Below are 11,555 nucleotides of genomic sequence, written 5' to 3'. Positions count from 1 at the left end.
GTTTTTTTTTATTTAAACACATTTTTAATTAATTCACTGAATTAAAAGGATCAGTTACTGTCACATCACATGTGTGAATGGGTCTTTTTTAAACTATATCAGCTATAAGCATTAATTTCTAGAGCTATGTTCATTTTTTGAACATGCATCACTCATTCATTGCAGTTTCTCCAGTACAAAACAGTAAATTAAAAAAAACATTAAAAAAAGAAATTTCCTTGAGATAAAACTATTTGTTTATTCAATAAAGTTGTATGCATGTGAAAGCATTGAGTTCAGTATGAGTATTATCTGCCTATTACATACAAGTATGACTATTGATATTTCAAAGGTTTCAAAATCAAAGAAACTTATAATTTTTCATTCATTTCAAAAAGTTTTCTCAAAATTAAAACAAAAAGCATTGCATATGTCACATTGAATTAAAACTGATAATTCTGATATAACAATGCACACAATATATACTTCCTTGTAGGTTTCCATGATCCATAATAAATGTAGACATATATCATTCTGCTGGTTTTCATATGATAATGATGTACTAGATAAATCCTTATTCCTTTACTTGTGTTTTGTTTTTATTTCACATGTATCATGCAAAGAATATTCCTATATTCATGTAACATGTTGTGAATTACAATATATATACCAGTAAGTACATGCAGGTACCACATATGATGTTTGAATTATAATTATCACTTAGTTCACAGTTTTATGTATATATCCAAAATTATCTCAACTACTGCACATGAATGACATGATGCATAATGATATGAACATTTCCTTTTGTGTGTTGATCCTTCAAGAAAGAAGTGCACAGTCATTTCCTCTGATGTAAAACCTTTATTTCTCTGTCTTCAATGTTCAAGAGTCAGTTTTAACAGTAATGAAATCCTTCCTTTTAGTGTCATACTGAAAACTGCTGCATTCCAGAGTTACATGTGACATGCCATGGGGTTTTCATATTCAACACCTATATTTTTGTTAAATATGTCATCAAGATTTTATCTTAAAAACATTGATTTCACTTTCTTTTCATGTATATATCTAAAGCTATCCTCATACATGGTTACACATTGTCTGGCAATTTCCTTGTATATATGTTGATCTTCACAAGACAGAAGTGGTCACTTTTTTTCTTTGATTACTTTTTTTCAAATTTCAGTAAGGCTATCATAGTTAAAACTATTAAACTTGTATGACACCATTGCCTCCAAGTTATCTTCATGCATGTACTGAAAAAAATATGTAAACCATTAATGGCATTTAAAAGTTATTGGTATTCAGTCAAATTGTCACATATGTATATATTCCTTAATTATTTTTGAATTAAAAGTAAACTTGACATAAAGTTTAATTGATGAATTGTCTGTAAAAGTAAAATAAAGATTATAAATACAACTTTCTATAACTGATATTTACCCATCACATTGCTTTGCCAATTTGTTATCAATAATCAATATAACTTTAATAATCAATATGGGGTGGGTGTGACTTAATACACAAAATAACTTAATTACATTCACCTAAACTGAGGGTCTGGATGGTGTTTACAGAATAAATACACCAATCATGTAATAATCCCAGGGAAACTTCGCAAAAAAATCAAAAATTGATATAATGTCCATTCTGTATAAAAATGCTCAAATTTATTAATATTAAAGTTTTATTCCGCTAGATAAGAGATCACCATCGATTTTAAATTTTGAGTATCAGTTCTTTGCCTTCCGCCATTTTGTTATCTTGTCCAAATAAAAATCCCGATATGTCTATAAACCACAAAGAAACAAAACTACAGTAACCGATGTAGTCTTTATTACGTGTCGATATCTTGTCAATCGTACGGTTGTTTTATCTGACTAACTTACTTGATACGGAAAATGTTCTTATTTTTTTAATAACCATATAGTCTGTTTTTTTTAAACTGTTAATATTGGAATTAGTTAAAAAGTCAAAGTTCAAATCATAAATAAGTGTTCCGTGAAAATTGTTTTCGAAAATCTAATTCGTTCATAATTCTTTAAAGTAATATACTTTTTCAAATAAATTAGGATCTTCGCTCCACTGGTCACCCGCATGGCTTAAGGTATTACTCCCAAAGGTATTGTGAGGGGTGTAAGGTGACACGTCCAGGTATTCAGGCGATTTCCTGTCGGGCTTGCAAGTTCATGCATCGTTTCACTTCTGTAGGTATTGATCAGTGTACACGGCCGATAACTTACAACTTTCCATTTTGAACTATCCGGTGCATTTATAATATACATCTCTGTCTTGCGTGTCCGAAAGTGATATAATATACTAGTCATTACTTAACTCATACGCTTGTTTATAAATAAAATTTCTGGTGTAAAGAATATTATTTATAAAAAAAAAATGATACAAGAAAAAAATAAAAAAAATATATGTCTCTGGGAAAATGTAATATTTACTCGTTGTCAATAGTAATGGACATAGTTGGATCATTCCAGAAATGTTGATAAAAAAAATGTGCGCACTTGTCGACGATTCGTTTATACGCCCGGATAGAAAGTTACGGAATTACAGCGCAATTTAAAATATATACATGTATACATTGAAAGAAACATAAATTTTGTGCAAATTGGGGTAAAAGTTTTGTAAATATTAGACTAGTCCACGTATACCAACAGTATGTAATCATCCAATTCGATAGACTATCATATACCAAAAGAAGAAGAAGAAGAGGACCAATTTGATTTAAATACAGGTCGATCTATAACTTGCTTTGGTTCATCGAAGTTATGAACATAGTAAAATCACAGATTTATATATCAATTAGATTGTTCTCGAATAAAGAAAGAAATTCGTCATCACCATAATTGTTCCGACATATGCAACTGGACGTACACTAATAATCCCCGAGGGATGTGAATATTTTCTAGGAAAGCTATTGAGTATTAAAGTTTCAAATCATTTTCGGGATTTATTTTCTTTCTTGATATTCAATGACAGCAAATTTAAAGAATAAACTGCTTGTCAGATATTTGTCCGCTTTAGGGGTATTCTTGCCAGTTGAACAGACTTATAATTACATTCAAAAATAGGGAAAGATGACATTAAATTCGTTGTCTTTTGTTTTTAAACATCTTTGGTCAAATAGTTATTAAGTTTTATACGTTGTGAGACGAAGACTATTTTAATAAGGACGTCCCCGATTATGATTAAATTTGGTTGACCTTTTTCACACTTGATAAAAAATATCTATTCGTAATTTTTCGATTCCTTTCCAAGAAGACCTTAAATTTGCTGTCAATTTTTCAAAACTTCTCAAGCAGAAAAATATTTTTTCTTTATTCGTTCATATTATATTCCGCTTCGGTAGAGTTATCTTCAGTGAGTTCCAGTTATTAATTTATACGTGGCTTTTAAAAAGTCTAAATCTAAGTGTTCTCATTCATTTATTTGCCTAATAAAGACAAATAAAAATACTTTGGTAAAGCTATTTATAATTTCTAAGTACTCCTTTTTATTAGACATCAATCAAGGACAAAAGGTGTAAATCATTTCGATCGGACATATGATTTAAGTTTCCCGTCTTTAACCGAAAATTGTGTATTTCTTAGTAAATTAACTTATTTAAATTCAAATAAATAATAGCACAAAACATAATTAAATAATTCCACGGCGATCAATTTTTATTTGTCACCAACTTGAATATATATTTTAAATATGTATATTGAATGCTCCCTTGTCTTATAATTCACTGATCCGAATAGACAGTCACACCTGGCAAAGTGTGCCCGAGAGGCGTGGTTAAATACCGAAGTGCAAATAACAATTTACCTTTCAACAAGCCATCTACGAGTATTGCCACAGAACCGTGAATACACACATCGTATCAACCAAGTCATAGCAGAGATAGTAAAAGGTCAATAAGAGTACACCAACATATTGTCTTTACAGATTATTGTTCTTTACTTTGTTCACCTTATCAGTCCGAAAATATATAAATTAAAAATAAATTTATAACTTTTTGTGTTGTCTACAAAAATAATTCGAATATATACGTTTAACATAGAAAATTCATCTCATGAATATGTACAATTGAACGTCTGTGCGTTTTATCTTCTTATTATCGGATGGTTATTTAGATAAAGCATAAGTCATCGGCGCGCTTACGATTACGTTAAAATATGATTAAAAACCAAGACTTTTAATGATTGTATTTTAAATCCCGGCATGCAAAAACCAGGAGAAAACGTCACGACCTACAGGAAGTAGTTAATATTTTTTCATTAAATATTGAATTTCACCTTTATTACTGCACATATAGCGATAAAACTTTGTGAATATATATATTATGTCATAATGAACATATTTAAACCATAAGTAAAAAATCGTGAATTTTCCCTTTAAGCAAAAGTGCAATATTTAAAGGCTGAGAAATTAAAGATTGAGAAAAGACTGATAATAAAAGAAAATGATGGTGTGTTAAAAAACAAAGAATAGAGAATACTGGGCAAAATAGATATAGATTAATATAGAAAATGGTATATAAAATATAGAACTGAAGGACCCTTGCAGGACTCATTCATTATAATATAACTGATACTTACATTTAATTGTGTATAGACCTCATATTTGATGTTATAGAAACTACACTCTTTATGCATTAACTGTCAACTTATGTGTGCCAGTTGTAAATCCATCTGCAAAAGAAGTTACAATAATTACTGAAAGGTTTCAATTAATACTCAATTGTATACACACCAGGTTGTAAAATCAAATACACACAATTAAGATTGATCTGTTGATGTAAATTGTTTTATAATAAGTGTGTTAAAATTTGAAAAGATCAATACAAACACACAAATACTTCAGATACACATAATCATAGTGAATCAATATTAAAAATACATATTTAATTTAATCTTATGTCTATATATAAAATAAACATAAGAAAACAAATTATTAAAGACAAAAAATTCAAATGTACACTAAAAGGGATGATTTAAAATAATACTATAATGACTTATGTAGCATCAGATTCAAAACCTTCAATGAAAAGTTGTTAATAAATTATGGCCATGATAATAAATAATATTTTTCACATATAATATCTCATGTGAATGCTTCCACAGTTTGATTAAAAGTAGGCTGAGGCATAAGTATGATGCACAGACTCAGTAATGCATGCATATATTTTGAATAAACTTTTGTTTTACTTCTACAATATGTTATAAATTGGAATAAGAAATGATTTATCATGTGTAAATGCGATCAGTTTTAAGATTCATGTACAAATATACCTTACAGATCTTTAAAGAAAATGCACTTGGGGGGGGGGGGGGAGGGGGGGTATATAAAGGCATAGGTGAAAGGTGGTGGGCCTCAGTCGGCATGTTGATCGGGCATTTTAACAAATTCTACTCCTTTAACACGTTGCATGGTTGATTATGGTTTCCCAAATTTAAACATTTGACCCGCATGAATGCATCCTTGGTCAGTTTTCAAAATGTGGACGTGACATTATATTTGTATAGTCAATAGTCAATAAAGATTGGATTGTTTATAAGCAAGTAAGATAGTGTAAACGTGAAAAAATATTTCAAAAGGAAGTTTCAACAGACTGACCACATCATGTGGACAGCGAAACGTGTAAATAACCACATTTTTTAATTAAACATGCAGCTTTCTCTTCAGACTACATTCATAATCGTGAATGAAATGGATATCCAAGATACTCGGCAGAAGGCTAAAATAATTTAAAACTGACTTACCTCAAAATATAACCAACCCACATCTATATTAACGTGTTGTTGTCGAACTGAAGACACTGACTTCTATCATAACAAGGTGCCCGATCAGCTGTTGGTGACAAGCTAAAATCTGACGTCGACGAAACGTTCTAGCCAATCACGTGTCGAATAGTTGGGAAAATGACGTCAGATTTAGATTGCGATGCAAACACCGAAAATCATTGCTATTTTTTTATAAACTGCATTAACCTACCTGCGTCACAGGTTTACCTGTTATATTGCTAAAAGGTGTCAGAAGGGTTCATTCAACCTATGCCAACATTTTGAAATTTAGGTATAAAATTGTATGAAAAAATGTTGGCATAGGTTGAATAATTTGTTACAGATTAAGTGTTATAAAAACATAAATTAATCAGGGGCTAATCAATTTACAACCAGTTTAAACCTACCGTTAAAGTATAAAGGTTTTACAAGTACAACACAAGTGAAAATGTAGGTATAATTGTGTGTGTTGATGATCTCTTTTTCATATAGGAACTAATTAAAAATTAATATAATGAAATGATGAGGAAAAAGAAGAATTTTATCAGTGTCATTCTCATAAATACATGTAATATAAAATATATGATCAAAATATTAAATTTTATATAAAATAGTTTTCTTCAAATACAATGGCAAAATACACTATTGATACTCGTGTATTTAATAAGCACTGAATTAAGTTAAATATCTATTATAAATGTTCACTATGAATTCTAACATATAGATAAAGGAAGATGTGGTGTGAGTGACAATGGGACATGATCTCTCCATCCAAATAAAATTTATAACAGTTCGCCGCGATAAAGCCTTTTTGTGCTAATGCGGCGTAAAGCAACAATCATATATAGAAGTGAACCAGTATAGGTCAATGTACGGCCTTCAACACGGAGCCTTGGCTCACTCCTTTTTTTAGTATACACACAATAATTGAACTACAAACAATCATGCAATTGTGAATTTCTAGAAAAATATGGAAATAAATGTAGAAGAATGTATTTCATAACCAGAAATATTTATTAACACTGAGTTTACTAGCTCTTTATTACTCTAAATGTATGCACATAAGAAATTGATTTGAAAACGAAGGATTATCATAAGATATACTGGATTGGTCCTGGACCCGATTGATTTTAACGTATAAATAACATAAACAAAAGACAACTACTGTACATAGAATTAGAAAAATTTTACTATTATGATTGTCATAGAATGATTTTAAAGTTTATTCTAGTCCTTAGTGGGTTTCACTAAGTGGTTCTAAATTTTGATATTGTCTAAAGTTGGTCACAAAGTAAGGACTACACAAGCGGTTTATAATGGTGGTCTTAGGATAGTCACAAGTTTGTTTGTATAAATTACATTAATTTTTAAGTAGTTTTGCAAATTATCTCATAATTATCATTTTATCAACAAAATAATGAAAAAAAATTATCATAAGAAATTGCACCAATAAAATAGCTTTTTATCTCTTTTTTTTCTCAAGTATTGTTATATTTAAGTGTTTAATTTCAGAAAGATAGCCTTTTTTTGTCATTTTTGCTTTTTTTATTTTTTTCAACTCAATTTTGCTAGTATCAAGGGTTCTATTTAACAAATATTGTCCTTTTAGAAAAAAAATCCATTTTTACTACAACACAATTTTCCAAATACTTTATTTTTATTTCTGAAATTTCAAAGAGTATTTTTAATGCTTAAATAAACTGACTGTATTTAACCTTTTATTAATTAATAATTGCTATAACAACACCTATTGTATTTTGTTTGTAGGCATAGATTGAATATGTTTTTATCAAATGTTGGCATAGGTTGAAGACACCGTCAGAAGTTAAATTTCTATAACAACTGGCCCCAATAAACGTTGACATATCAGGGGAAAAGAAATAAAAGTTTTTTTTAAGAATGTTATAATCAATAATTAATTCGTGACTGTTCAACAGTAAGAAACAAATTTTCAACATTCATAAACAAGAAATCTTTAAAGATTTATTCTCTATGGTTCTTTTTTGTGTGTGTAATTATTTGGGTTTTTCTTATTTATAGAAATCTATGTATCATTTCATATATTATTTTATGAAGTTAGTGTGCCTTAACACTGATTAGGACTCCTAAGTGCACTAAGGACTTATACTATGACACTCTTGACAAGAAGGAGTACTATTACATGTAAAAAATATCGTGTTATGTTAGAGATTAATATTTAATGCATAAACTCAAAATAATAAAATAAACAGAATAAAAAATATTTAAAATGAAGTATTTAACAATGTTAAACGTGCCGGTTTTGCTATGATTTTACCGAAAATCGATGAACCGCAAGACATGGGTCAAATAACATATCTGATTACTCTATTCTCTTAAATTTTTTTTTTTTAAATATTTGAATAAGAAAGTATCTCAGACATTATATATGTTTACCATAGAAAATACTTTGAGATTCTGTGATTATTATTTTTAATAAGACATCAATCGATAAAAGCTTAAGGAAACCTTGGTGAATTCAATGTTGTGATGTCACAGCAGATCTGAGAATACGGAAAGGTGTTACATGTACTTATAACGATATTTTTATGAATTGACAAAAACAAAATTTGTACCGAGTAACCGCCCCTCCCCCCTCTGTGATTTGGTATTGCCGAAGTGGGAGGCTAACGTTTAAAAAAACCTGCGACCTAACAGACTATGGAACAACAGACAGTGGATACAACATTTTCTATGTTTAAAGACACCGTTGGACACAAAGTGATTGCAATGGACAATTTCAACTACCACATGATACTCTATGAATTAATTGACATACTTGAACTCGTCTTAGGAATATATTCTCAGTGAACAAAAACGAATTCAGTAAATGTTTACTATACAAACAGGCTTTTATTGTTTAATTCATTGTTAAAGCAACATTTGATCGATTGTTGGTGGCTTTACGTCCAGTGGCAAACATTGAATGCTAATTCTAGACGAGAAGTAGTTTCAGAAATTATTAGGTTTAATAAAATTAAAATGCTCTCATCATTTTGCAAAAGGATATTTTCTAAGCTATTAGAATTGATACGTCATATATTTTTCTGACAGAATTACATATTTTGCTCCAAATCAACACATACGGTTTTGATCATGGACGTCAAGTTGGTTACTTATTCCCTATTCCCTATTCATTACTTATTCCCTATTCCTTATTCGTTACCTATTCGTTACTTATTCCCTATTCCCTATTCGCTACCTATATATTCGTTACTTATTCCTTATTCCCTATTCTCTACCTATTCGTTACTTATTCCCTATTCCCTATTCGTTACTTATTCCCTATTCCCTATTCTTTACCTATTCGTTACTTATTCCCTATTCATTACATATTCGTTACTTATTCCCTATTCATTACCTATTCGTTACTTATTCATTATTACCTATTCGTTATCTATTCGTTACTTATTACTTGTTTCTTATTCGGTACTTATTCGAATTTTGATATCCTTCCCCCTTTTAAGCTCACCTGGCCCGAAGGGCCAAGTGAGCTTTTCTCATCACTTGGCGTCCGTCGTCCGTCGTCGTCCGTCGTCGTCCGTCGTCTTCCGTCGTCGTCGTCGTCGTCCGTCGTCGTTAACTTTTACAAAAATCTTCTCCTCTGAAACTACTGGGCCAAATCAAACCAAACTTGGCCACAATCATCATTGGGGTATCTAGTTTAAAAAATGTGTGGCGTGACCCGGTCAACCAACCAAGATGGCCGCCACGGCTAAAAATAGAACATAGGGGTAAAATGCAGTTTTTGGCTTATAACTCAAAATACAAAGCATTTAGAGCAAATCTGACATGGGGTTAAAATGTTTATCAGGTCAAGATCTATCTGCCCTGAAATTTTCAGATGAATCGGTCAATCGGTTGTTGGGTTGCTGCCCCTGAATTGGTAATTTTGAAGAAATTTTGCTGTTTTTGGTTATTATCTTGAATATTATTATAGTTAGAGATAAACTGTAAACAGCAATAATGTTCAGCAAAGTAAGATCTACAAATAAGTCAACATGACCAAAATGGTCAGTTGATTCGTTTAGGAGTTATTGCCCTTTATAGTCAATTTTTAACCATTTTTCGTAAATTAAAGTAATCTTTTACAAAAATCTTCTCCTCTGAAACTACTTGGCCAAATTAATCCAAACTTGGCCACAATCATCTTTGGGGTATCTAGTTTAAAAAATGTGTGGCGTGACCTGGTCAACCAACCAAGATGGCCGCCACCGCTAAAAATAGAACATAGGGGTAAAATGCAGTTTTTGGCTTATAACTCAAAAACCAAAGCATTTTGAGGAAATCTGACAGGGATAAAAATGTTTATCAGGTCAAGAACTATCTGCCCTGAAATTTTCAGATGAATCGGTCAATCGGTTGTTGGGTTGCTGCCCCTGAATTGGTAATTTTGAGGAAATTTTGCTGTTTTTGGTTATTATCTTGAATATTATTATAGATAAAGATAAATTGTAAACAGCAATAATGTTCAGCAAAGTAAGATCTACAAATAAGTCAACATGACCAAAATGGTCAGTTGACCCCTTTAGGAGTTATTGCCCTTTATAGTCAATCTTTAACCATTTTTCATAAATCTAAGTAATCTTTTACAAAATCTCCACTGAAACTACTAGGCCACAATCATCTTTGGGGTATCTAGTTTGAAAAATGTGTCCGATGACCTGGCCATTCAACCAAGATGGCCACCACGGCTAAAAATAGAACATAGGGGTAAAATGCAGTTTTTTGCTTATAACTATGAAACCAAAGCATCTAGAGCAAATCTGACAAGAAGTTAAATTGTTAATCAAGTCAATATCTATCTGCCCTGAATTTTTCAGATGAATTGGACAACTGGTTGTTGGGTTGCTGCCCTCCAATTGGTAATTTTTAAAGAAATTTTGCCGTTTTTGGTTATCTTGAATACTATTATAGATAGCGATAAACTGTAAACAGCAATAATGTTCAGCAAAGTAAGATCTACAAATAAGTCAACATGACCTAAATGGTCAATTGACCCCTTAAGGAATTTTTGCCCTTTATAGTCAATTTTTAACAATTTTCATTAATTTGGTAAATTTATGTAAATTTTTACCAAATATAGTTCTCTGTTACTAATGGGCAAAGTTCATGATAGATATAATTGTAAGAAGCAAAATCGTTCAGTAAAGTAAGAACTTCAAACACATCACCATCACCAAAATACAATTTTGTCATGAATCCATTTGTGTCCTTTGTTTAATATGCACATAGACCAAGGTGAGCGACACAGGCTCTTTAGAGCCTCTAGTTAGTTGTTTATATTCTTATATCTGGTAATAGTTCTAAATTTGTTGAGGTAAAATGACCTTTTTATGACCTATTTATATGTGTTTGTGCTCAACCGACCCTGTTGCTTTATGTTAGATACTTTTTTGTTTCTTATTTTATTTGTATACGTTCTACCTTTTAAATGTTTTATATTGGTATGTTTGAAGATCTGGTTTTTGGTTCGAAGAGGTGAAATCACCTTTTAGCGCTTGTATAAAAATGAAGATGTGGTATGATCGCCAATGACACAATAGACCAAAATGACACAGACATTTACAACTATAGGTAACGAAACGGCCTTCAACAATTAGCAAAGCCCATACCGCATGGTCAGCTATAAAACATGTTAATAGAGGGGTGTACATCGTTTCGGAGCTTGACTAATACCTTGTTTAAAACACTCGTATTATACGTTGCACAATTTAGAAAATGATTTTCAATTGTGTTCTTGTCGCTGGTGGTTACTATGTGTTCTTTGAGATGAAA

The 11,555-nt window shown here is 30.8% G+C and overlaps 1 long non-coding RNA gene across 1 annotated transcript; it reads right to left on the bottom strand.

Moving 5' to 3' along the window:
- Positions 1-213: 213 nt before the first annotated feature.
- On the bottom strand, positions 214-4,710 carry LOC134684085 (uncharacterized). The gene is made up of 2 exons (XR_010101166.1): positions 4,575-4,710; positions 214-1,235 (listed from the first exon to the last, which is right to left on the bottom strand). It is a non-coding gene; the product is annotated as an uncharacterized LOC134684085 (long non-coding RNA).
- Positions 4,711-11,555: the final 6,845 nt, after the last annotated feature.

Source organism: Mytilus trossulus, chromosome 9 (genome assembly GCF_036588685.1).
Source record: "Mytilus trossulus isolate FHL-02 chromosome 9, PNRI_Mtr1.1.1.hap1, whole genome shotgun sequence".
Lineage (NCBI taxonomy): Eukaryota > Metazoa > Mollusca > Bivalvia > Mytilida > Mytilidae > Mytilus > Mytilus trossulus.
Note: the sequence above shows the minus strand (reverse complement) of the source record. Positions and strands in the feature narration are given on the sequence as shown.